Source organism: Hordeum vulgare, chromosome 5H (genome assembly GCF_904849725.1).
Source record: "Hordeum vulgare subsp. vulgare chromosome 5H, MorexV3_pseudomolecules_assembly, whole genome shotgun sequence".
Taxonomy (NCBI): Eukaryota; Viridiplantae; Streptophyta; class Magnoliopsida; order Poales; family Poaceae; genus Hordeum; species Hordeum vulgare.
Window position 1 is genome coordinate 138,441,868 of NC_058522.1, and position 25,167 is coordinate 138,467,034.

Consider the following 25,167-nt stretch of genomic DNA (forward strand, 5'->3'; position numbering starts at 1 on the left):
CTTCTCCTCTTGTTGGAGCTAAATTACCTAATTATGTCTTTTTTGAGCTAAATGGGCTAATTATCCCATTTTAGAGGAAAACAAGCTAAGTATATAATATTAATGAGCTAACCAACGTTCTTATGCCATTTTGAGCTTATTATGGTATTTTGGAGCTAAATGGACTAATTATGTCATTGTTGGGTTAATTAAAGCAAGGATAATATGAAAGAGGAGAAGAAATAGGAGGAGGAGGAGAAGAACAAGAAATCAAGAAGGAGGAGGAGGAAAGGAGGAGGAGGAGAAGGATAGAAGGTCCTTGGCCTTCTCCTCCTCCTCCTCCTCCTTCTCCTTCTTCTCTTCTTCTTCTTCTTCTTCTTTCTTTTCATTTTGCCTATTTCTTCTCCTCTTGTCCTCTTGTTGGAGCTAAATTACCTAATTATGTTTTTTGAGCTAAATGGGCTAATTATCCCATTTTAGAGGAAAACAAGCTAAGTATATAATATTAATGAGCTAACCAAGGTTCTTATGCCATTTTGAGCTTATTATGGTATTTTGGAGCTAAATGGGCTAATTATGTCATTGTTGGGTTAATTAAAGCAAGGATAGTATGAAAGAGGAGAAGAAAGAGGAGGAGGAGGAGAAGAACAAGAAATCAAGAAGGAGGAGGAGGAGGAGGAGAAGGATAGAAGGTCCTTGGCCTTCTCCTCCTCCTCCTCCTCCTTCTCCTTCTTCTCTTCTTCTTCTTCTTCTTCTTCTTCTTTCTTTTCATTTTGCCTATTTCTTCTCCTCTTCTCCTCTTGTTGGAGCTAAATTACCTAATTATGTCTTTTTTGAGCTAAATGGGCTAATTATCCCATTTTAGAGGAAAACAAGCTAAGTATATAATATTAATGAGCTAACCGAGGTTCTTATGCCATTTTGAGCTTATTATGGTATTTTGGAGCTAAATGGGCTAATTATGTCATTGTTGGGTTAATTAAAGCAAGGATAATATGAAAGAGGAGAAGAATGGGCATTTTTTTAGCTAAATGGGCTAATTATCTCATTGTTTGGGAAAATAAGGTAAGGAGAATAAGATAGAAGAGAAGAAAGAGGAGGAGGAGAAGAAGAAGAAGAAATCAAGAAGAAGGTGAAGGAGGAAGAGGAGAAGAAGGAGAAGGAGGAGAAGGTATTCTTCTTCTCTTCTTCTCTTCTTCATCTCTTCTTCTTTTCTTCTTCTCCTTCTTATTTTTGTCTTCTCCTCCTCCTCCTCCTCCTCTTCTTTTTCTTCTTCTTCTTCTTCTCCTCCTCCTCTTCTCCTCTTCTCCTCCTCCTCCTCTTCTTCTTCTTCCTATTCTTTCTATTAAGCTAACTAACTAACTAACCTAACTAACGAAGCTAACTAAACCTATCGCTAAACCTAGATAGCACTAAACACCAAAAAAATAACAAAAACAGAATCTACCACTAAGTAACTAAAAAATAATCTAGCTACCACTAAATAACAAAACAAAATCTATCGCTAAACTACCTACTAAATCTACAAATTAACTAACTAAATCTACCAACTAACTAAACTACCACTAAAACTACTAATTAACTAACCTACCAACTAAACTATATATGCCACAACAACTACAATAACAACAACAACTACAATAACAAGAACAACTACTACAACAACAATAAAAAATCATGCCGGTAGTTATAATCTAATTCCAAAAAACTAAATACCAAACAATAAAAAATCAAAAAATAAAGAACAAGGGGGCGGGGGTGGATGGGCTTACCGGCAGTGGGGCTGCGGGGGCGGCGCCGAGGCCTACGGGGCAGTGGCTGGGCCGGCGGCGCCGGCGGTGGGGCTGCGGGGGCGGCACCAGGGGCGCCGGGGGTGGGGCAGCGGGGGCGCACCAGGGGCAACCGCCGGCGGTGGGGCTATAGGGGCGGCACCAGGGGGCGCCGGGGGGGGGGGGGTTGTGGGGCTTCGGGGGCGGCACCAGGGGCACCGGGGCGGCGCCGGGGGTGGCCGGGCGACAGTGGTGGCGACGTTGGGCTTCGGGGGAGGAGAGAGAGAGGGAGGTGCCGTTTGAGAGAGAGAGAGGGCCGCAGTGGGGGCGGGACAACCGTTAGTAGATTCAGGACCTTTGTCGTCTGCTGCCGGACGACAAAGGGGTCTATACTCTTTGTCGTATACCTCTGGCATCTTTGCCATCCGCCAGCAGACGACAAAGAAGGGAGTAGGTTGACCTAAGGTTCCCCCGGCCAGATGACCTTCTTTGCCGTCTGCTGGCGCCTTCTTTGCCGTCTGCGGCACACGACAAAGAGTTGACTGCTGGCAAAGACCTTGTTTGCCATCAGCCAGTTCTTTGCCGTTAGTTTTGCTGAAGCTGATGGCAAAGAGTGTCTTTGCCGTCAGCTAGCAGACGGCAAAGAATAGGCAGACGGCAAAATCTCTGATTCCAGTAGTGTCTTTCTCTTCTTCTACGTAGCTTAGACTCATCCAAGAAAGGCTAAATTGGCTAATTATCCTATGAAATGACATAATTAGCTTAGTTAGCTCCAAAATGACCTATTTAATAAAAAATGACCTACAGTTAGCTAAGTTCTCTCCTAAATGACATAATAAGGCTTACATAGCTGCAAGATGACCTATTCCCCCTAACTTAGGTATTAAATGGCCTATAATTAGCCTAGCTAGATCCAAAATGGCTTAATATGCATAGTTTTCTCCGGAATGACCTATTTTACCCAAGTTAGCTCCGAAACGACGTATAGTTAGCTAGGGTTCCACCTAGATGACATAATTAGCTTAGTTAGCTCCTAAATGGTCTATTTAATAAAACATGACCTATACTCAGCTAATTATCCTCGAAATGATATAATTAGCTCCAAAAAGGCATTCTTAGCCAATTTAGCCCGAAGAAGGGGACAAGAGGAGAAGAAAGAGGAAAAATGAAAGGAACTAAGAAGAAGAAGAAGAGAAGAAGAAGAAGGAGAAGGAGGAGGATAAGAAGAAGGAGAAGGAGGAGGATAAGAAGAAGGAGAAGAAGGAGGAGAAGAAGGAGAAGGAGCTCCTCCTTCTCCTTCTTCTTCCTCCTTCTTCCTCCTTCTCCTTCTCCTTCTTTTTTCTTCTTCTTCTCCTCTTCCTTCTCCTTCTCTCTCTCTCCTCCTCCTCCTCCTCCTCCTTCTTTTACTTCTTCTTCTCTTTCTCTTGTTCTATGTAGCTTAGACTCATCCAAGAAAGGCTAAATTGGCTAATTATCCTACGAAATGACATAATTAGCTTAGTTAGCTCCAAAATGACCTATTTAATAAAAAATGACCTACAATTAGCTAAGTTCTCTCCTAAATGACATAATAAGGCTGACGTAGCTGCAAGATGACCTATTGCCCCTAACTTAGGTATTAAATGGCCTATAATTAGCCTAGCTAGATCCAAAATGGCTTAATAAGCACAGTTTGCTCCGGAATGACCTATTTTACCCAAGTTAGCTCCGAAACGACCTATAGTTAGCTATGATTCCACCTAAATGACATAATTAGCTTACTTAGCTCCTAAATGGTACATACTTAGCTAATTTATCTCCGAAATAACCTATATATACACTTCTTCATCTAGTATTATTCTTCTAACTTTCTTATTTGTCATTTTGCAGATTACCTTCACTTCACGGGAAGCTTGGATTATATTGATGGAATGCTTGAAGATGATTTCTTGTACCATGGCTTGTATTGAAACTATTGTAGTATATGGATATATATGAAACTTTGTATGCATGTGGATGAAACTACTGTAATATATGGTTTGGTACGGATGCAACTTGCATAATATGTATGCACTATGGATGAGAGTTATTTTAATATGGTTATGAGTACGGAAAGAAATTTATTTATGTCAAATATATATATATACATATATCCTGATTATTGTTTAAAAATGCTGGATATAATAAAAAATAAATTAAAATGGGGCAGATTCCCCTCTTTGCCGTCCGCCCCCACATGGCAAAGGGGTTTAGGCAGACAACAAAGGCGGGAATCTGCCCCCTCTATCTCCCCTCTTTGCCGTCTGCCCCCACATGGCAAAGGGGGGTGGGCAGACGGCAAAGGGGTGAATCAGCCCCCTCTCTCTCCCCTCTTTGCCGTCCGCCCCCACATGACAAAGGGGGGGGGACAGCAGACGGCAAAGAGAGGACGCCTGCCATTAACACTTAATGGGGCCGTTGCAGTATATGCCATCCCAGTTAATTTGCCGTCTGCCCCCTCATGGCAAAGATTCTTTGCCGTCCGCTTTACAAAGGCAGACGGCAAAGAACCTATTCACCGGATTTTTGTTACCATCTAGTTTGCCGTCTGTTGAACGACGGCAAAGCCTTTGCCGTCCATGGTTCCCCCCTTTGCCGTCCGCCGTGGCAGACGACAAATTTCTGAATTTTAGTAGTGTAAGGACTATCAGTGCTATCATCGATATGAAGGAAGGGAATATTAGATTTCAATTTCCTTTAAGGAAGGGCATGGAACACTTTCCTAGAACGAAAATAATATTGCCTTATGAATCCATGATGAGGGCCACTTATGGTTTGAGCACCAAAGAGGACGATACATGATTCTATCGCTTTTATGCCTAGCTAAGGGCGTTAAACAATAGCGCTTGTTGGGAGGCAACCTAATGAATTTTCTTTTTTCTTTCTGTTTTGTTGCATCTACACCATCACAATTCTGTTGTGATTGTGTTTTTTGTGTTTCTTTTTGTGTTTGAGCCAAGCAAAACCTTTATGACTAGTCTTGGTAATGGTTGTTGGATCCTGCTGGAAAAAGACAGAAACTTTTCGCTCACGAGATGATTTTTCATTTGTATTCAGAAAGAGCTTTTGTGTTGATTATTTTTTATGCTGATTGATATGCTTTTTGCCGAGGCCTTCGTAATTGTTCAGACTTTTTGAGGTACCAGAAGTATACGAAGTATACAGATTGCTACAGACTGGTCTGTTTTTGACAGATTCTGTTTTTGTTGAGTTGGTTGCTTGTTTTGATGAAACTATGGTTAGTATCGGGGGGTACTAGCCTTGGAAAAGTGAGAATACAGTAGCCCAACACCAATATAGATGGAATTCAAGTTTGCTACAATACCAAAAGAAGTGGTAGTTTGTTATCTTGTGCTAATGTTATCACGAGTTTCTATTTAAGTTTTGTGTTGTGAAGCTTTCAAGTTTTGGGTGATGTTCTCATGGACAAAGAGATAAGGAGTGGAAAGAGCTCAAGCTTGGGGATGCCCAAGGCATCCAAAGCCAAATTCAAGGACACCAAAAAGCCTAAGCTTGGGGATGCCCCGGGAAGGCATCCCCTCTTTCGTCTTCAATCCATCGGTAACATTACTTGGAGATATATTTTTATTCACCACATGATATGTGTTTTGCTTGGAGCGTCTCATATCGTAGGAGTCTTTTCCTTTTGTTGTGTCACAATCATCCTTGCTGCACACCTTTTTGAGAGAGAGAGACATGCACTCATCGTGATTTTTGCTAGAATGCTCATAGTGCTTCACTTATATCTTTTGAGCTAGATACTTTTGCTCTTGTGATTCACTTATATCTTTTAGAGCACGGCGGTGCGTGATTTGGTAGTTGCCTTATGCTACGAAAGTAGTCCCAAAAGTGATAGATACCCAAAGAGGATGCAAAAACCTCCATCTTCATGTGCATTGAGTAGAAAGAGAAGTTTTGATTCCTCTCAAATAGTTTTGAGACATGGATTTGGTAATAATTAAGAGTAATGTTAGTAGGGTGTTGTGAATCTAGAAATACTTGTGTTGAAGTTAGTGATTCCCGTAGCATGCACGTATGGTGAACCGCTATGTTAGGAAGTCGGAGCATAATTGATCTATTGATTGTCATCCTTTGTGTTGAGGTCGGGATCACACGATGGTTTACACCTACCAACCCTTCCCCTCGGAGTATGCATTTAGCACTTTGTTTTGATTACTAGTAAAAACTTTCGCAATAAGTATGTGAGTTCTTCATGACTAATGTGAGCCCATGGTATAGATGCACTTTCACCTTCCACCATTGCTAGCCTCTCTAGTGCCGCGCAATTCTTGCCGGTGCACAAACCCACCAAATTCTGTCCTCAAAACAGCCACCATATCTACCTACTATGGCATTTTCATAGCCATTCCAAGATATATTGCCATTCAACTTCCACCGTTCTGTCTCATGACTTGTGCCGTCACTCTCATATTTCCATTGCATGATCGTAAGATAGCTAGCGAGATGTTTCAACGTCATACGCCATGCTAGATCGTTGCACATCCCGGTACACTGCCGGAGGCATTTCCTATGGAGTCATCATCATTGTGATCTTTGAGCTGTGAGTAAATAAAAGTGTGATGATCATCATTATTAGAGCATTGTCCCATGTGAGGAAATAAAAAAAAAGAGGCCAAAGAGCCCAAAAACAAAAAAAATAAAAAAGAAACGAAAAGAAAAAAAGAGGACTAAGAGCCCAAATGAAAAAAGAGAGAAAAAGAGAGAAGGGACAATGCTACTATATTTTCCCACACTTGTGCTTCATGATAGCACCGTGTTCTTCATGATTGAGAGCTTCTTGCTTTGTCACTACCATATGCTAGTGGGAATCTTCATTATATAACTTGGCTTGTATATTCCAATGATGGGCTTCCTCAAAATTTCCCTAGGTCTTCGTGAGCAAGCAAGTTGGATGCACACCCACTTGTTTTCCTTTTGAGCTTTCACATACTTATAGCTCTGGTGCATCCTTTTTATGGAAATCCCTACTCATTCACATTGATATCTATTAATGGGCATCTCCATAGCCTATTGATATGCCGAGTCAATGTGACCATCTCCTCCTTTTTGTCTCACAACCACCACCACACTCTATTCCACCTATAGTGCTATATCCATGGTTCGCGCTTATGTATTGCGTGATAGTTATAAAAAGTTTGAGAAAGTAAGAGTGTGAAAACAATTAGTTGGCCAATACCGGGGTTGTGCATGATTTACATTAGTTGTGTGAGGATGATGGAGCATAGCCAGACTATATGATTTTGTAGGGATAACTTTCTTTGGCCTTGTTATTTTGAAAGTTCATGATTACTTTCTAGTTTGCTTGAAGTATTACTGTTTTCGTGTCAATAGCAAACTATTGTTTTGAATCTTACGGATCTGAACATTTATGTCACGTGAAAGAAGTTGCAAAGGTCAACTATGCTAGGTAGCATTCCACATCAAAAATTCATTCTTTATCACTTCCCTACTCGTGGACGAGCAGGAGTTAAGCTTGGGGATGCTTGATACGTCTCTAATGTATCTATAATTTTTGATGGTTTCATGCTATTATGTTGTCAAACTTTGGATGTTTTGCATGCCTTTTATAATCTTTTAGAACTAACTTATTAACTGAGTGCCAAGTGCCAGTTACTGTTTTTTCCATGTTTTTGACCCCTTTTAGAGGAGATTTTGAAAAGGAGTCCAAACGGAAGAAAATCCCCGAAAAGATTTTTTCTGGAATGGAAGAAGATCGGGGAGCTTGGGAGCCAAGGCAGGGGAGCCCCAGGGGCCCCACAAGCCCCCACCCCGCGGCCAGGGGGGAGGCCGCGCCATCCAGGCTTGTGGCCCCCCTGAGCGTCCCCTGACCTAGGGCTTGCGCCTATAAATTCCCTAAAAATCCCAAAAAATCAGGAGATCATCGCAATCACTTTTTCCCCACCGCAAGCTTGTGTCTCTACAAGATCCCATCTGGGGCACGTCCTGGTGCCCTGTCGGAGGGGGGATTCGGACACGGAGGGCTTCTTCATCAACACCATGACCTCTCCAATCATGCGTGAGTAGTTCACCATAGACCTACGGGTCCATAGCTAGTAACTAGATGGATTCTTCTCTCTCTTGGATCTTCAATACAAAGTTCTCCATGATCTTCATGGAGATCTATCCGATGTAATCTTGTTTTGCGGTGTGTTTGTCGAGATCCAATGAATTGTGGATTTATGATCAGATTATCTATGAATCTTATTTGAGGTTCTTCTGATCTCACTTATGCATGATTTCATATCCTTGTAATTCTCTTCGAGTTCTGGGTTTTGTCTGGCCAACTAGATCTATGATTCTTGCAATGGGAGAAGTGCTTGGTTTTGGGTTCATACCGTGCGGTGACCTCACCCTGTGACAGAAGGGGTAGCGAGGAACGCATCATGTTGTTGCCATCAAGGGTAAAAAGATGGGGTTTTCATCATTGTTTGATATTATCCCTCTACATCATGTCATCTTGCTTAAGGCGTTACTCTGTTCGTCATTAACTCAATACACTAGATGCATGCTGGATAGCGGTCCATGTGTGGAGTAATAGTAGTTGATGCAGAAAGTATCGGTCTACTTGTCTCGGACGTGATGCCTATATGTATGATCATTGCCTTAGATATTGTCATGACTTTGCGCAGTTCTATCAATTGCTCGACAACAATTTGTTCACCCACCGTGATATTTGCTATTTTGAGAGAAGCCTCTAGTGAACACAATGGCTCCCAGGGTATATTCCACACCATATTTTCAGCCTTACACTTTTTACTTTGTTGCACTTTCCGCCTTCAGATCTCACTTTGCAAACAATCTTGAAGGGATTGACAACCCCTTTGAAGCATTGGGTGCAAGCTTGTTTGTGTTTGCGCAGGTACTTTGGACTTGACGAGGCCCTCCTTCTAGATTGATACCTTGGTTCTCAAACTATGGGAAATACTTACTGCTCCTGTGCTACATCACCCTTTCCTCTTCAAGGGAAAAACCGACGCAAACCAGAGAAGTAACAAGAAGAATTACTAAGCACCAGGGAAGCACTTTTGTTGCCGCAGCACTTGGCAAAGCTAACATGAGCGGTTAGAGAGAAGTCACAAAGCGTTGATGGTTTACGGGCAGTAGCTTTCGATAAAGAAATGTACCTTCTTTCCTCAGATGACAACTCCAGGTTCACCTTAGATGACCATGTAGTTTGTGCCTCCAAGGAAAAGACCAGTTGGTGCAACATGTCCGGGTTCGTCAAAGTCTTTAATGTAGCCAGCAATCTCCTTAGGCTTGAACTGCAGCATCCAGAAGCAGAAAACAAGGGAAAGCTCAGATAGGGCAGCTACACTATATACTTAATAACAATTCGGCAGCAAAATGGCTAGTATAAAAGGACTAAGAAAACAATAACAAATCGACAAGCAAGCATTCGGGCGGGGGGGGGGGGGGGGCTCATGCTATTATGTCCGTCCGTCCTCTTTCTCCCCCACCCTCACTCTAAAAATACTTACTATCACTCTGTTTAACATTTTCCTCACCCATGACACTGGGAAGCAAATCGGAAGTTTGATGGTACTACATCTAATGTGGTGCAGCACTGACCAGTTGGGTTAATTTAGTATATGCACTGGGTAGTGCTACTCCAACAAAAGACCTTCCAACGGTGCGAGAAACACGTGTTGACGGGAGACTGTTCTTGTCTTCATTCTCCTCAGCAACGGCACCAGGAATCCTTCTGCTACGGCTACGCCTTTAGGGACTTCCTAGGAAAATATGCAAAGGTTTTCCCCGTGGTATTGGAGCCTTGCGTTGGTGTTCCCTCGAAGCAGAAAGGGTGATGTAGCGCAGCGGTGGTAAGTATTTCCCTCAGTTTTGAGAACCAAGGTATCAATCCAGTGAAGAAGTATCACAAGTGCCTGCACAAATACAAAGAACCTGCTCCCAATGCTATGAAGGGGTTGTCAATCCCTTAAAGATTGTTCGCAAAGTGAGAACTGAAAGCAACAAAGTAACAAAGCAAAGTAAAAGCGGAGGTGTAAACGATAGATGTGAATAGACCCGGGGGCCGTAGTGTTTACTAGTGGCTTCTCTCATGAAAGCAAGTAGACGGTGGGTGAACAAATAACTGTTGAGCAATTGATAGAACCGCGTAAAGTCATGACGATATCTATGGCAATGATTATATCTGTAGGCATCAGATCCAAAACAAGTAGACCGATACTTTCTGCATCTACTACTACTACTCCACACGTCGACCGCTATCCAGCATGCATCTAGTGTATTAAGTCCAAAAGAATAGAGTAACGCCTTAAGCAAGATGACATGATGTAGATGGACAATCTCATATCAACGACACAGCCCACCTTGTTACCCTTGATGGCAAGTACTCAATGTGTGCCTTGCTTCCCCTACTGTCAGTGGGAAAGGTCACCACATGGTAAGAACCCAAAACCAAACACTTCTCCCATTGCAAGAATCATAGATCTAGTTGGCCAAACAAAACCCAAGACTCGGAGAGACCTACAAGGATATCAAATCATGCATATAAGAAATCAGCAAAGAATCAAATACATACCATAGATAATCTGATCACAAATCCACAATTCATCGGATCTCAACAAACACACCGCCAAAGAAGATTACATCGGATAGATCTCCATAAAGATCATGGAGAACTTTGTATTGAAGATCCAAGAGAGAGAAGAAGCCATCTAGCTACTAACTACGGACCCGTAGGTGTGAAGTGAACTACTCACGAGTCATTGGAGGGGCGATGATGATGATGAAGAAGCCTTCCAACTCCAAAGTCCCCTCCGTCAGGGCGCCGGGAAAGGTCTCCAGATGAGATCTCGCGGAAACGGAAGCTTGCGGCGGCGGAAAAGTATTTTGGAGGCTCCCTTGATTTTTTCTGATTTTTAGGGAATATATAGGGCTAAGATCTAGGTCAGGGGGCGCTAGGGAGGCCACAAGCCTGCCCACCGTCGCCTCCCCCTGGTGGCAGAGTGGGGGCTTGTGGGCTCCCTCCAGCCCTCCTGGCTTGGCCCACATGCCCCCCGATCTTCTTCCATTCGGGAAAAATCATTTCGGGGATTTTATTCCGTTTGGACTCCGTTCCAAAATCAGATCTGAAAAGAGCCAAAAACAGAGAAAAACAGGAACTGACACTTGGCACTGAATTAATAAGTTAGTCCCAAAAAAGATATAAAAGGTACATAAAACATCCAAAGATGACAAGATAACAGCGTGAAACCATCAAAAATTATAGATACGTTTGAGACGTATCAAGCATCCCCAAGCTTAACTCCTGCTCGTCCTCGAGTAGGGAAGTGATAAAGAATGAATTTTGGTGCTTTCATGCTACCTAGCATAGATGTCCTTTGTAACTACTCTTATGTGACGTGAATGTTCAGATCCATTTGATTCAAAATAATAGTTTGCTATTGAAGTGGAAACTATAATAATTCAAGCAAACTAGCAAGGTAATCATGAACTTTCAAAATAACAAGGCCAAAAGAAAGTTATACCTACAAAAGCATATAGTCTGGCTATGCTCTATCATCATTGCACAACAAATTTAAATCATGCACAACCCCAGTATTGGCCAAGTAATTGTTTCACACCTTTACTTTCTCAAACCTTTTCAACTCTCATGCAATACATGAGCGTGAGCCATGGTTATAGCACTATAGATGGTGTGGAGTGTGGTGGAAGTTGCAAGACAAAAAAAAGGAGAAGATAGTCACATTAACTAGGCATATCAATGAGCTGTGGAGATGCTCATCAATAGGTATCAATGTGAATGAGTAGGGATTGCCATACAAATGATGCACTAGAGCTAAGAGTAAGTGAAATCTCTTAAAGAAAACTAGTGGGTGTGCATCCAACTTGCTTTCTCACGAAGACCTAAGGCAATTTTGAGGAAGCCTATCATTGGAATATACAAGCCAAGTTATATAATGAAAATTTCCCACTAGCTATATGGTGATGACAAAACGAGAGACTCTCAATCATGAAGACATGGTGCTTAACATGCACAAGTGTGGAAAAAGTGGTAGCATTGTCCCTTCTCTCTTTTTCTCTCATTTTTTGGTGGGCTCTTTGGCCTCTTTTTTTTAATTTTTTTGGTGGGATTCTTTGTCCTCTTTTATTTCCTCACATGGGACAATGCTCCATTAATGATGATCATCACACTTTCAACTCAAAACTTAGAGCAACAATGACTCTATATGGAATGCCTTCGGTAGTGTACCATGACAATGATCTAGCATGGCATAGACATTAATGGAAACATCATGCTAGCTATCTTACGATCATGCAATGGAAATGTAGACGTGGTGGCACATGTCATGGTGGTAGTTGCATGGCAATATATCTCGGAATGACTTTGAAAAAGCCATAGTAGGTAGGTATGGTGGCTGTTTTGAGGGAGGCTAATGGTGGGTTTTGTGCACCGGCGTATGTTGCACGACACTAAGAAGATAGTAATGGTGGAAGGTGAAAGTGCATCTAAACCATGGACTCAATATTAGTCATGAATAACTCATATCCTTGTTGCAAAAGTTTTATTAGTAATCGAAACAAAGCATTCAACGCATACTCCTAGGGGAAGGGTTGGTAGGTATAAACCATCGCGTGATCCCGACCGCCACACAAAGGATGACAATCAATAGACTAATCATGCTCAGATTTCATCACATAGCGGTTCACCATACGTGCATGCTACGGGAATCACTAACTTCAACACAATTATTTCTAGATCCACAATACCTTACTAGCATAACTTCAACATTACCATAACCATATCTCAAAACTAATTGAGAGGAATCAAACTTCTCTAACTATTCAATGCACATGAAGGAGGAAGTTTTCGTATCCCTTTGGATAACTACCCCTTTTGAGACTACTTTCAAAGCATAGATCAACTACCAAACCATGCACCGCTGTGCACTAAAAGATATAAGTGAAGCACATAGAGCAAAAGTATCTAGCTCAAAAGATATAAGTGAAGCACATGTCAGCTGAATTGGCTACCAAAAAATATAAGTGAAGCTCGAAAAAATCACGGTGAGTGCATGTATCTCTCTCTAGGTGTGCAGCAAGGATGATTGTAACACAACAAAAATAAAAGACTCTTACGATACACGACGCTACAAGCAAAAACACATAACATGTGGTGAATAAAAATATAGCCCCAAGTAACATTACCGATGGATTGAAGACGAGATAGGGGATGCCTTCCCGGGGAATCCCCAAGCTTAGGATTTTACGGCATCCTTGAATCTCTTGGTGTGCCTTGGGCATCCCCAAGCTTGAGCTCTTGCCACTCTTTATCTCTTTGTCCATAAGAAGTTCACCCAAAACTTGAAAACTTCACAACACGAAACTTAAACATCAACTCGTGATAACATTAGTATGAGAAAACAAACCACCACTTCCTTAGGTACTGTAGAAAACTTAAATTCTACTTGTGCTGATGTTGGGTTACTGTATTTTCAATCTTCCATGGCTAATACTCCCCGATACTATCCATAGTTTCATCAAAATAAGTAACCAACACAACAAAAACAGAATCTTTTAACAGCATACCAGTCTGTAGCAATCTGTATATTTCGTATACTTCTGGTACTCAAAAAATTCTGAAACATTACGACGGTCTGAATAATTTGCGTACCAATCAGCAGCAAAAAGAATCAACTCAAAAGCTCTTACATAAAAGAAATGAAAATTCTTTTCGTAAGCAGAAAGTTTCTGTCTTTTCTAGCATGACCAAACGATCATTCCCGAGACTAATCATAACGGTTTTGCTTGGCACAAACGCAAAAAGAAACACAAAAAACACAACCATAACAGAATTATGAAAGTGTGGAAAACACAAAACAGAAAGAAAAAGGATAGATTCGTTGGGTTGCCTCCCAACAAGCGCTATTGTTTAACGCCCTTAGCTAGGCATTCAATGATGCTCTCACAAAAGACAAGAATTGGAGCACAACGAGAGCATCATAAAGCATGTGAAAATCACATCTAATTCTAACATACTTCCTATGCATTAGCATTTTATAGGAAAACAAATTGGGAAGACAACCAATAGTTACCAAATGCAAGGAAGAAGAAAGAGACAATAGCAATCTCAACATAACGAGAGGTAATTTGGTAACATGAAAGTTTCTACCATAATATTTTCCTCTCTCAAAGAAATTACATGTGGGATCATATTCAAATACAACAATATAGCTATCCCAAAGGATATTCTTTTCATGATCCACATGTATGCAAAGTTGACACTCTTCAAAAATAGTGGGATTATCATCAACTAAAGTCATGACTTCTCCAATCCCACTTTCAATATTATTGCAAATATCATAATCATCATGAGGCTTGAACAAATTTTCAAGATCATAGGAAAGATCATCACCCCAATAATGATTATTGCAACAAGTAGTGGACATAGCAAAACTAGCATCCCCAAGCTTAGGGTTTTGCATATTTTTAGCATGATTGTCACTAATAGAATTTATAGTGAAACCATTGCAATCATGCTTTTCATCCAAGGAGCCCTCGTGAATCACATCATATATTTCTTCCTCACAATTTTCAGATTCACGCAACTCAAGCAAAACTCCATAAAGATAGTCAAGTGCACTCAATTCACTAGCAATTAGTTCCACATAACTAGGTCTCTTAAAGAGATTAGCTAGTGGATGAGGATCCATATCACTAGATTTTCAGCAAGTGAAGATGCAAGCATATGGAAGGCACATGGGCACACAAGCGAACAGAAAGCAAGCGAGAAAAAGGGCAAACGAAAAAGGCAAAAGAAAATGGCAAAGGAGAAAGGCAAATGAAAACGGCAAATGTGAAGTGGGGGAGAGGAAAACGAGAGGCAACTGTCAAAAAAGTAAATGCAGGAGATGAGTTTGTGAGACCTACTTGGATATATCTCTCCTTCCACGGCAACGTCGCCAGAAATACTTCTGCTATTGCAACAAAAGACCTTCCAACGGCGCCAGAAACACGTGCTGACGGGAGACTGTTCTTGTCTTGATTCTCCTCAACAACGGCACCAGGAATCCTTCTGCTATGGCTACACCTTTAGGGATCTCCTAGGCAAATATGCAAAGGATTTCCCCGTGGCCTTGGAGCCTTGCGTTGGTGTTCCCTATAAGCGAAAAGGGTAATGTAGCGCAGCAGTGGTAAGTATTTCCCTCAGTTTTGAGAACCAAGGTATCGATCCAGTGAAGGAGTATCTCAAGTGCCTGCACAAACACAAAGAACCTGCTCCCAACGCTATGAAGGGTTTGTCAATCCCTTATAGATTGTTCGCAAAGTGAGAACTGAAAGCAAAAAAGTAACAAAGCAAAGTAAAAGCGGAGGTGTAAACGATAGATGTGAGTAGACCCGGGGGCCGTAGTGTTTACTAGTGGCTTCTCTCATGAAAGCAAGTAGACGGTGGGTGAACAAATTACTGTCGAGCAATTGATAGAACCGCGCAAAGTCGTGACGATATCTATGGCAATGATTATATCTATATGCATTACGTCCAAAACAAGTAGACCGATAATTTCTTCATCTACTACTACTACTCCACACGTCGAGCGCTATCCAGCATGCATCTAGTGTATTAAGTCCAAAAGAACAGAGTGACGCCTTAAGCAAGATGACATGATGTAGATGGACAATCTCATATCAATGACAGAGCCCACCTTGTTACCCTTGATGGCAACTACTCAATGTGTGCCTTGCTGCCCCTACTGTCACTGGGAAAGGTCACCACATGGTAAGAACCCAAAACCAAGCAATTCTCCCATTGCAAGAATCCTAGATCTAGTTGGCCAAACAAAAACCAAGACTCGGAGAGACTTACAAGGATATCAAATCATGCATATAAGAAATCAGCAAAGACTCAAATATATATCATAGATAATCTGATCACAAATCCACAATTCATCGGATCTCGACAAACACACTGCCAAAAGAAGATTACATCGGATAGATCTCCATGAAGATCATGGAGAACTTTGTATTGAAGATCCAAGAGAGAGAAGAAGACATCTAGCTACTAACTACGGACCCGTAGTTCTGAAGTCAACTACTCACGAGTCATTGGAGGGGCGATGATGATGATGAAGAAGCCCTCCAACTCCAAAGTCCCCTTCGGCAGGGCGTCGGGAACGGTCTCCAGATGAGATCTCGCGGAAACGGAAGCTTGTGGCGGCGGAAAAGTATTTTCGAGGCTCCCTTGAATTTTTTGATTTTTAGGGAATATATAGGCGCAAGATCTAGGTCAGGGTGTGCCAGGGAGGCCATAAGCCTGCCCACCCCCGCCTCCCCTGGTGGCGGAGTGGGGGCTTGTGGGCTCCCTGCAACCCTCCTGGCTTGGCCCACAGGCCCCCTGATCTTCTTCCGTTCGGGAAAAAATCATTTCGGGGATTTTATTCCGATTGGACTCTGTTCCAAAATCAGACCTGAAAAGAGCCAAAAACACAGAAAAAGCAGGAACTGGTACTTGGCACTGATTTCATAAGTTAGTCCCAAAAAAGATATAAAAGGTACATAAAACATCCAAAGATGACAAGATAACAACATGAAACCATCAAAAATTATAGATACGTTTGAGACGTATCAGGTAGCAGGCGCAAGTAGACTAATTCAGGTTCAGGTCAATGTCTGAAAAGTGACGACGGGTTATGAATTCAGAAAATTGCTGGGTCCTCCTATCCGCCCGTCCGTTGCACAAGCTGCCCTGTTGCTTGATACAGTTGTGTCGGCTGGGAACGAGAAGTAGATTCCATGGCGCACCTCGGATTATTACACTAGACACTATGCTGCTGGCGCGTTGCACACGAACTTCGATCAGTTGTCCGACCGAAAGTGCTGAGATCAATTATACAATTCCCCAAAGAAGTGCTACAGAATCTTGTATTCTTTCCTAAAACTCGAGTTCATCTGAATTTTGGCAACTAGTATAACGCGAAATTGGTTGTTAAGTTTGTTTGGCATGTGTGGCGCTGACTGCTACTGACAGACTAATCATGGCGATGGTGTTGGATGCGATCGAGAAATTGGTATGGGCAGGAGAGACGAGAGAGGCATGGAGGAGCTGAGGGGCAGGGGAGAGGGGGACTGACCGCTTCGATGTCGATCCTGTAGACGACGTGGAGCTGACGATTCTCCCGGCTGCTCGCCCGGTACGCCATGGCGAGGTGCGCGGCAGCGAGCGCGAGCGACATGAGGAACATGGGCTCAACGGCGAGGGCCTGGCCCTTGCAGTGCAGGTCGAGGTCGGCGGAGCCGTCGGCGGCGACGCCGAAGACCGTGGCGGCCTTGGCGAGGACGTAGAAGAGGGAGCCGGCGCTGCACGTCGCCGCCACCCACACGTACGCCGCGCCTCCCTCGCACGCCGTGTACGCGCCTACACACACACACAGGAAAAACCAGCCAGACGATTAGCAAACTAGCAGGAACAAAATCTGAGGTCCTTTTCGGGAGCCGACAACGGACGACGAACAAGCGGAGGAAGGGCGTGACGAGCGGAGGATGGGTGAGATAGTGGGTAGGAGGTGGCGGCTGCGATCTGGAAGGGAGGAGGAGGGGTGTTCGATCTGGATGGGCTAGGGTTCGCTGCGCTGGGGAGAGAGAGGAGCTACGTGGGTGAGAGGGTGAGGGGGTGTGGGCCGTTGGATCTGTACGACTTGGACGGCTCAGATCATTTTCAATAGGGTGATCCGTGGACTCTATTCTGATTGGTCGAGAGATGTGTCATTTAAAATAATCTCTAAGTGCTAAAAACAATGGAGATTTATGAAAAAACTACCAATAATATTTTACAAAATGTCACCACTAAAATTTTCACTCAAGTTATACCACATTTTATGGATAGTAACCAACTTCTATGCATTTTCTTTGGACGAAAAATTCATTTTCCATTTTTTGAGGGCCCAAAATGAGTTGTTTTGTGAAGGACCTACCATATATTTGTTGCAAAATTGGACCAAATCATTTTTCTAAAATACTAGGCCATATTAAATGCACAGTTAACGAAATGGTTGGGTGTCAAAAGCTTTTATCCACCTTTCGTGAAAAAGACAAATTTTCATCGAATCAAGTGGAAGCCGGTCAAATTTGAACTGCAGCTGCATTATAGTTTGCTTTTTATTTTTCCCAAAAATAATTTATTGGTACAAAAGTATCCATTCAATCATAGAAACATCAACAGTTTTCCAAGATTCAACCACTAGCTAGGAACGGTCATACCCGCCATTTTGACCGCATTTTGAAATGGCCATGAAAAATTCAAAAAACAATCAAAAAATGGAAAACCTTGGCATTATGTCATTATATGTAACAAATTTACCAGGAAAAATAGTAAAGTTGTAATACGGCAATTATTTTTAAAAAGTGTTCTCACAATTGTGCTATCATGTGTGAAGATTCATGGTTTTCAAGCCAAATGATCAATCTTATGGCCACATTCATAGCATAGTTTGTTCAAATGATCTAATATTATGCACAAGGGTGCATATTGGAATGTCAAACAACGTTTATTAAGGAAGTTTTCATTTTCCTTTTATGTAAAATTCTTTTTCCATTTTTCAAGTGTCCAAAATGAGTTTTTTTATGAAGGACCTACCATATAATTTTTTTCAAAATTGTACCAATTCATTTTTATGAAATACTAGGCCATATTAAATGCACAATTGAACAAATGGTTGGGTGTTAAAATCTTTTATCCACCTCTCATGAAAAAGACAAATTTTCGGCGAATTAGTTGGAAGCGGGTCAAATTTGAACTTCACATGCATTATAGTTTGCTTTTTATTTTTCCCAAAAATAATTTATAGGTACAAAAGTATCTATTTAATCATAGAAATATTAAAAGTTTTCCAAGATTCAACCACTAGCTAGGAACGGTCATACCTGCTGTTTTGACCGCATTTTGAAATGGCCATGAAAAATTAAAAACAAATCAAAAAAATGGAAAACCTTGGCATTGTGTCATTATATGTCACATATTTACTAGGAAAAATAATAAACTTGTAATACGGCAATTATTTTTAAAAAGTGTTCTCAGAAATGGGCTACATGTGTGAAGATTCATGATTTTCAAGCCAAATGATCAATCTTATGGCCACATTCATTGCATAGTTTGTTCAAATGATCTAATATTATGGACAAGGGTGCATATTGGAATGGCAAACAACGTTGATTAAGGAAGTTTTCATTTTCCTTGAATGCAAAATTCATTTTCCATTTTTCAAGTGTCCAAAATGAGTTTTTTGTGAAGGACCTATCATATATTTGTTTCAAAATTGTACCAAATCATTTTTTGAAAATACTAGGATACCTTTAATTTACAATTGACAAAATGGTTGGGTGTTAAAAGCTTTTATCCACCTCTCATGAAAAAGACAAATTTTCATCGAATCCGCTTGAGGTGGGTCAAATTTGAACTGCAGCTGCATTATAGTTTGATCTTTATTTTCCCCAAAAATCATTTATAGTACATAAGAATCTAGTTAATCATAAATACATGGTGTGGTGCCTTGACGTCTAGGTTCGGAAGGTGGTCGAGGGCCCCAACTCCAGAGCGCGTAAACTTGCATGCTAGCCACGTGGTCACCGCCTGACCGTTGTGTAGCCACACGTTCGGGGTAGAATAGGCATGTCTGGTGGGTTGTAAAATCCTCGGTAGGTGTTAGGAAGAAGAGTACAATAGAAGAATCTCACGAGGAGACCGAACTAAGCTGAAACATGAATTAGTAGCCAAGTGTTTGATTAGCGGTGCGGGAAATGCACATAGACAATGGGCCTAAATTTTGGATGAGGATGATCATCTACTAAGGACACTCTGTTGGCAAATTTTTAGCTCAAATGGATGAACCTAGGTGACACTTGCTTTGCAAAGTACTACACTAGGCAGAAATATGGATGTTGAAGCTGGGATCAAATGAATGAATGTATTGAGCTGAAATTTGGTGTATGATGCTAATTTAGGCATACGAAGGCACTCTAAATTTTTTATACCATTTGGACAGGACAAAGTGACACTTCCTTCACAATTTGTTAATCCAGACAGAAAATGGTAATTGAAACTGGGCTCACATACAGGATTGGATTGAGCTAAAATTTGGAGGAGGAGGATAACTTGGGCACATTAAGGCACTGTAATAATTTCATAAATTTTGGATAAACAAAAATTGTAGTTCCTTCACAATGCTCTCTATTGAACAGAATATTGGGAAAAATATTGAAGGAAATTGGCCAAATTAAATGAGCTAAAATTTGGTGGAGTTATGTTATATGGTAAGTTTTATTCCGTGGTAAATTTTCATCAACTATAAAGCAATATAAAATGTTGTTGCTTCACGAACTGAAAATATTACTAGAAACAAAGATTGGATGCTGAGCTCACATGGATTGTTACATGTGGCTGAAATTTTGTGGAGAGCTATGGTTTTGTCATATAGAAGATGTGGAAAAAATTCAACTCAACACGATATTCCTAGCTAGTACTTCCTTCACAAAGCTGTCAGCTGAACACAAACTTTGGAAATTTGCTGAGAAAGATTTACTAGGAAAATGATTACGAAAGTATTCATGAGGCAATGATTTGGATAGGAAAGAGTGCCCAACAATTTTGAGGGCAATCAAAAAAATTGAAATAACACTTCCTTCACAAAGTGCTATTCTGAACAGAATAGGAAAATGAATATTGTTGAATTATTTTTGAACTATGGAAGGAAGGGTTTTCATATATTTGGGGAATATATGATCCAAAGTATTTATGTGAATTTTTCGAGAATTTTTGGAATGACAGAATAGTAGGTTGCTTCACAAACTAGGCGGGTTTGGCACGTGACATAGAATGGACCCACGAGTGACATGTCAACATAGTTAGAACATGTTACGACATTTTTATAATCGTCATAAAAGTTATGAAGATATCATATTATGCAGTTACGACATTTTTGACTCACATCGTCGTAATTTATATGTAGATTTGATCCCCTCAAACGGTTTACGACAATCTCAGATGAAATCATCATAGATTTATAACGAATTCATCAACGACGTCTTAAAAAACGTCATGTATGAGCATATTTCTTGTAGTGCTTCATCACCCCTTTCGGGTGCTTCTGGTACATCACTATGCCATTCGGTCTCAAAAATGCAGGAGCCACTTTTATGCGCATGATTCAGAAATGCCTGCTCGACCATATCAGTCGAAATCTGGAGGCATACATGGACGATATCGTAGTCAAGTCACGCAAAGGTTCTGACCTGCTGACTGACCTGGCTGAAATGTTCGCTAACCTTCGAAGGTACGATATCAAGCTCAACCCAGCCAAGTGCACCTTCGGAGTCCCCAGCGGCAAGTTACTCGGTTTCCTTGTTTCCGAACAAGGAATCGATGTTAACCCCGAAAAGATCGGGGCAATCATCCGAATGAAAAGCCTTGTGCGAGTGCACGACGTCCAAAAGCTTACAGGATGTTTGGCAGCATTAAGCAGATTCATATCCCGACTCGGAGAGAAAGCCTTACCGTTATACCGACTCATGAAGAAGTCAGATACCTTCGAGTGGACTGCCGAAGCAGAAGCTGCATTCGTCGAGTTGAAGAATCTGCTATCCACCCATCCAGTTCTTGCTGCTCCATACAGCAAAGAGCCACTCCTCTTATATATAGCGGCTACAAATCAAGTTGTCAGCACAGTCCTGATAGTCGAGCGAGAGGAGGAAGGCAAGGCTTACAAGATCCAGCACCTAGTATATTGCATTTATGAGGTATTGACTCCTTCCAAGCAAAGATATCCCCACTATCAGAAGTTACTTTATGGGATTTATATGACTGCAAAGAAGGTAGCTCATTATTTTCAAGATCACTCGGTGTCTGTGGTCAATGAAGCCTCATTCTCTGAAATCCTTCACAATCGGGATGCATCAGGACGAGTGGCGAAATGGGCAATGGAGCTATTATATTGTGACATAAAGTTCGAAGCAAAGAAAGCCATCAAATCTCAGGCTCTCGCAGATTTCATGGCTGAATGGGTGGAACAACAACAACCAACCCCTACTCACTCGGCACATTGGACTATGTTCTTTGACGGCTCGAAGATGCTGAGTGGTTCTGGTGCAGGCGTAGTCCCTATATCCCCAAAAGGCGACAAGCTCAGTTATGTATTGCAGATCCACTTTGATTCCTCTAACAATGACGCAGATATGAAGCTCTCCTTTATGGGTTGCATATGGCCTTTTCACTCAGCGTCTGTCGCTTAATGGTATACGGTGACTCGGATCTAGTGGTTAATCAAATAATGAAAGAGTGGGATGTGAGAAACCCTGCCGTGACTGGATACTGCAACGCAGTCAGAAAACTTGAGAAAAGGTTTGAAGGTTTGGAACTTCATCACATTACTCGACTAAAGAATCAAGCTGCTGATGAGTTGGCAAAATTCGGATCCACTCGGAAAATTGTGCCCAACGATGTCTATTTGGAGCACATACACATCCCTTCAATCCAAGAAGACCCATTCACTGAAGAACCTCCTCACCCTACAAGTGTAGTTGATTAGAATGAAGTTGAAATCCCGGCAGTTGTCGACCTAATCATGGAGATTCGAGTAGTCACGCCCGATTGGACAATGCCATATATTCCATATATCCTGAGGCAAGAGCTACCCGAAGACGAAGATGAAGCCAGACAGATTGTTCGTAGATCAAAGGCTTTCACAGTCATGGGAGATCAGCTCTACAAGGAAAGTGTGTCTGGTGTAGCTGAGCGTTGCATTTCCCCCGAAGAAGGCATACCGATTTTGGAAGAAATCCATTTGGGGTTAAAACCTCGTCTCTTGAGAGAGATTGGGCTCATACCAAGTTACCTTCTGTGCTTTGGGGACTCAGAACGACCCGAACAGGTCGACTGGATGAGCTCCTTTCTTCCCTGTCTACGGTGCAGAAGCTGTCGTCCCGAGTGATCTGCTTCACAATTCCCCCAAAGTTGAGCTCTTCTCAAAAGCCGAAGCTGAACAACCCGCCAGGATGGAGTTGATGTTTTGGAGGAGGAGCGCGAGATGGTATTGATTCGATCAACAATCTACCAGCAAGACTTGCGGCGGTTCCATGCCACACACGTCAGGAGTCGGACGTTTCAAGCAGGCGATTTGGTGCTTTGAGTGTATCAGCAGAGACCACACAAGCTGGCACGTGCCTGGGAATGACCCTTCATCATCTCCAAGGTGCTGAACAACGGAACAGACAGACTCTACAATTTGGAGAGGAGGATCGACGAGCCGCGAGCATGGAACGGAGATTTACTCAAGCGATTTTATGCCTGATTTGCGACCATTTTGATGTAACGAACAAGATTTCTTAAAGCAATTTACTTGTGAGAAGTTGTGTTTACCATAATGTATCTGTCGACGCCGGTCTAGAAAACTTCTCCGAGTGTAGAGCTACCCTCTCACTCGGGGGCTTAGTCGCGAACCAGATTCGCCTAAGTTAAAAAACTTCTCTGAGTGAACAGATACCCTCTCACTCGGGGACTTATCCGCGAACCCGATTCACCTAAATTAAAAACTTCTCCAAGTGAAGAGCTACCCTCTCACTCGGGGACTTAGTCGTGAACCAGGTTCGTCTAAGTTAACAAACTTCTCCGAGTGAAGAGATACCCTCTCACTCGGGGGCTTAGTCGCAAACCAGATTCGCCTAAGTTAAAAAACTTCTCTGAGTGAAGAGATACCCTCTCACTCGAGGGCTTAGCCGCGAACGAGATTCGCCTAAGTTAAAAACTTCTCCGAGTGAAGAGCTACCCTCTCACTCACGGACTTAGCCGCGAACCAGATTCGCCTAAGTTAAAAACTTCTCCGACTAAAGAGCTATCCTCTCACTCGGGGACTTAACCACGAACCAGATTCGCCTAAGTTAGCAAACTTCTCCGAGTGAAGAGATACCCTCTCACTCGGGGGCTTTGTCGCGAACCAGATTCGCCTAAGTTCAAAAACTTCTCCGAGTGAAGAGATACCCTCTCACTCGGGGGCTTACCCGCGAACCAGATTCACCTAAGTTAAAAACTTCTCCGAGTGAAGAGCTACCCTCTCACTCGGGGACTTAGCCACAAACCAGATTCGCCTAAGTTAACAAACTTCTCCATGTGAAGAGATACCCTCTCACTCAGGGGCTTAGCCGCGAACTAGATTCGCCTAAGTTAAAAAGCTTCTCCGAGTGAAGAGATACCCTCTTAGCCATGAACCGGATTTGCCTAAGTTAAAAAACTTCTCCGAGTGAAGAGATACCCTCTTAGCCATGAACCGGATTTGCCTAAGTTAAAAAACTTCTCCGAGTGAAGAGATACCCTGTCACTCGAAGGCTTAGCCGTGAACCAGATTCGCCTAAGTTAAAAAACTTCTCCGAGTGAAGAGCTACCGTCTCACTCGGGGACTTAGCCGCGAACCAGATTCGCCTAAGTTACAAAATTTCTCCGAGTGAAGAGATACCCTCTCACTCGGGGGCTTAGCCGTGAAGAAGATTCGCCTAAGTTAAAAACTTCTCCGAGTGAAGAGCTACCCTCTCACTCAGGGACTTAGCCGCGAACCAGATTTGCCTAAGTTAAAAAACTTCTCCGAGTGAAGAGCTACCTTCTCACTAGAAGGCTTAGTCGCGAATCAGATTCGCCTAAGTTAAAACTTCTCCGAGTGAAGAGCTATCCTCTCACTCGGGGCTTAGCCGCGAACCAGATTCGCCTAAGTTAAAAACTCCGCTGACTGAATAACTATCATCTCACTCGGAATCCCGCCCAAATCACTACTCAACTTCGAACCCAGCTTCGCTTAGGTGGGAAGAATTTGAGTATGCCCAAGAGCATCCAACAAAGAAAAAGTTCATTCGACAATGATAAACTCAAAATTCAGTCGAAGCGAGCAAATGAATAAAAACTAGCGCAGATCAAGGTTATCCACGCCGGACAAAAGCACTCGGGTCACAACCCGAACGAAGTTTTAAGTGTTTGCAAGAACCACTCGGCATACCGAGGCAAATAATTGTTTTTCTGACAAGTGACCAACTTCATCAAGGCTCACCTGGGCTGGCTGGCTCCACAAAGGTATCAAGGTCAATGACGTCGGCGATGCGAGTTGCGGCATCAATAAAAGTCTCCATGAAGTCTTCGAAACGAAGCTTCTTCGTGTTCGCAACCTGCAACGCCTTCAACTTCTCCTCCCGAGTCTCCTTGCAATGGACCCTCACGAGCGACAAGGCTACATCCGCCCCACACCGAGCAACAGACTTCTTCTACGCTAGGATTCATTCTGGAACATGACCCAGGCGCTCCATCACAGCATCCAGACCGACGAGGAAGGTGTCTTCAGGTCATAGCTCTTTGTCGATTCTTCCCACAGCAGCTCGCAGACGACTGAAGTAC

General features: G+C 42.4%; 1 pseudogene; it reads right to left on the reverse strand.

Annotated features, from left to right (window-relative positions):
* Window positions 1–16,436: 16,436 nt before the first annotated feature.
* Window positions 16,437–24,905, reverse strand: LOC123396422 (annotated as a pseudogene).
* Window positions 24,906–25,167: the final 262 nt, after the last annotated feature.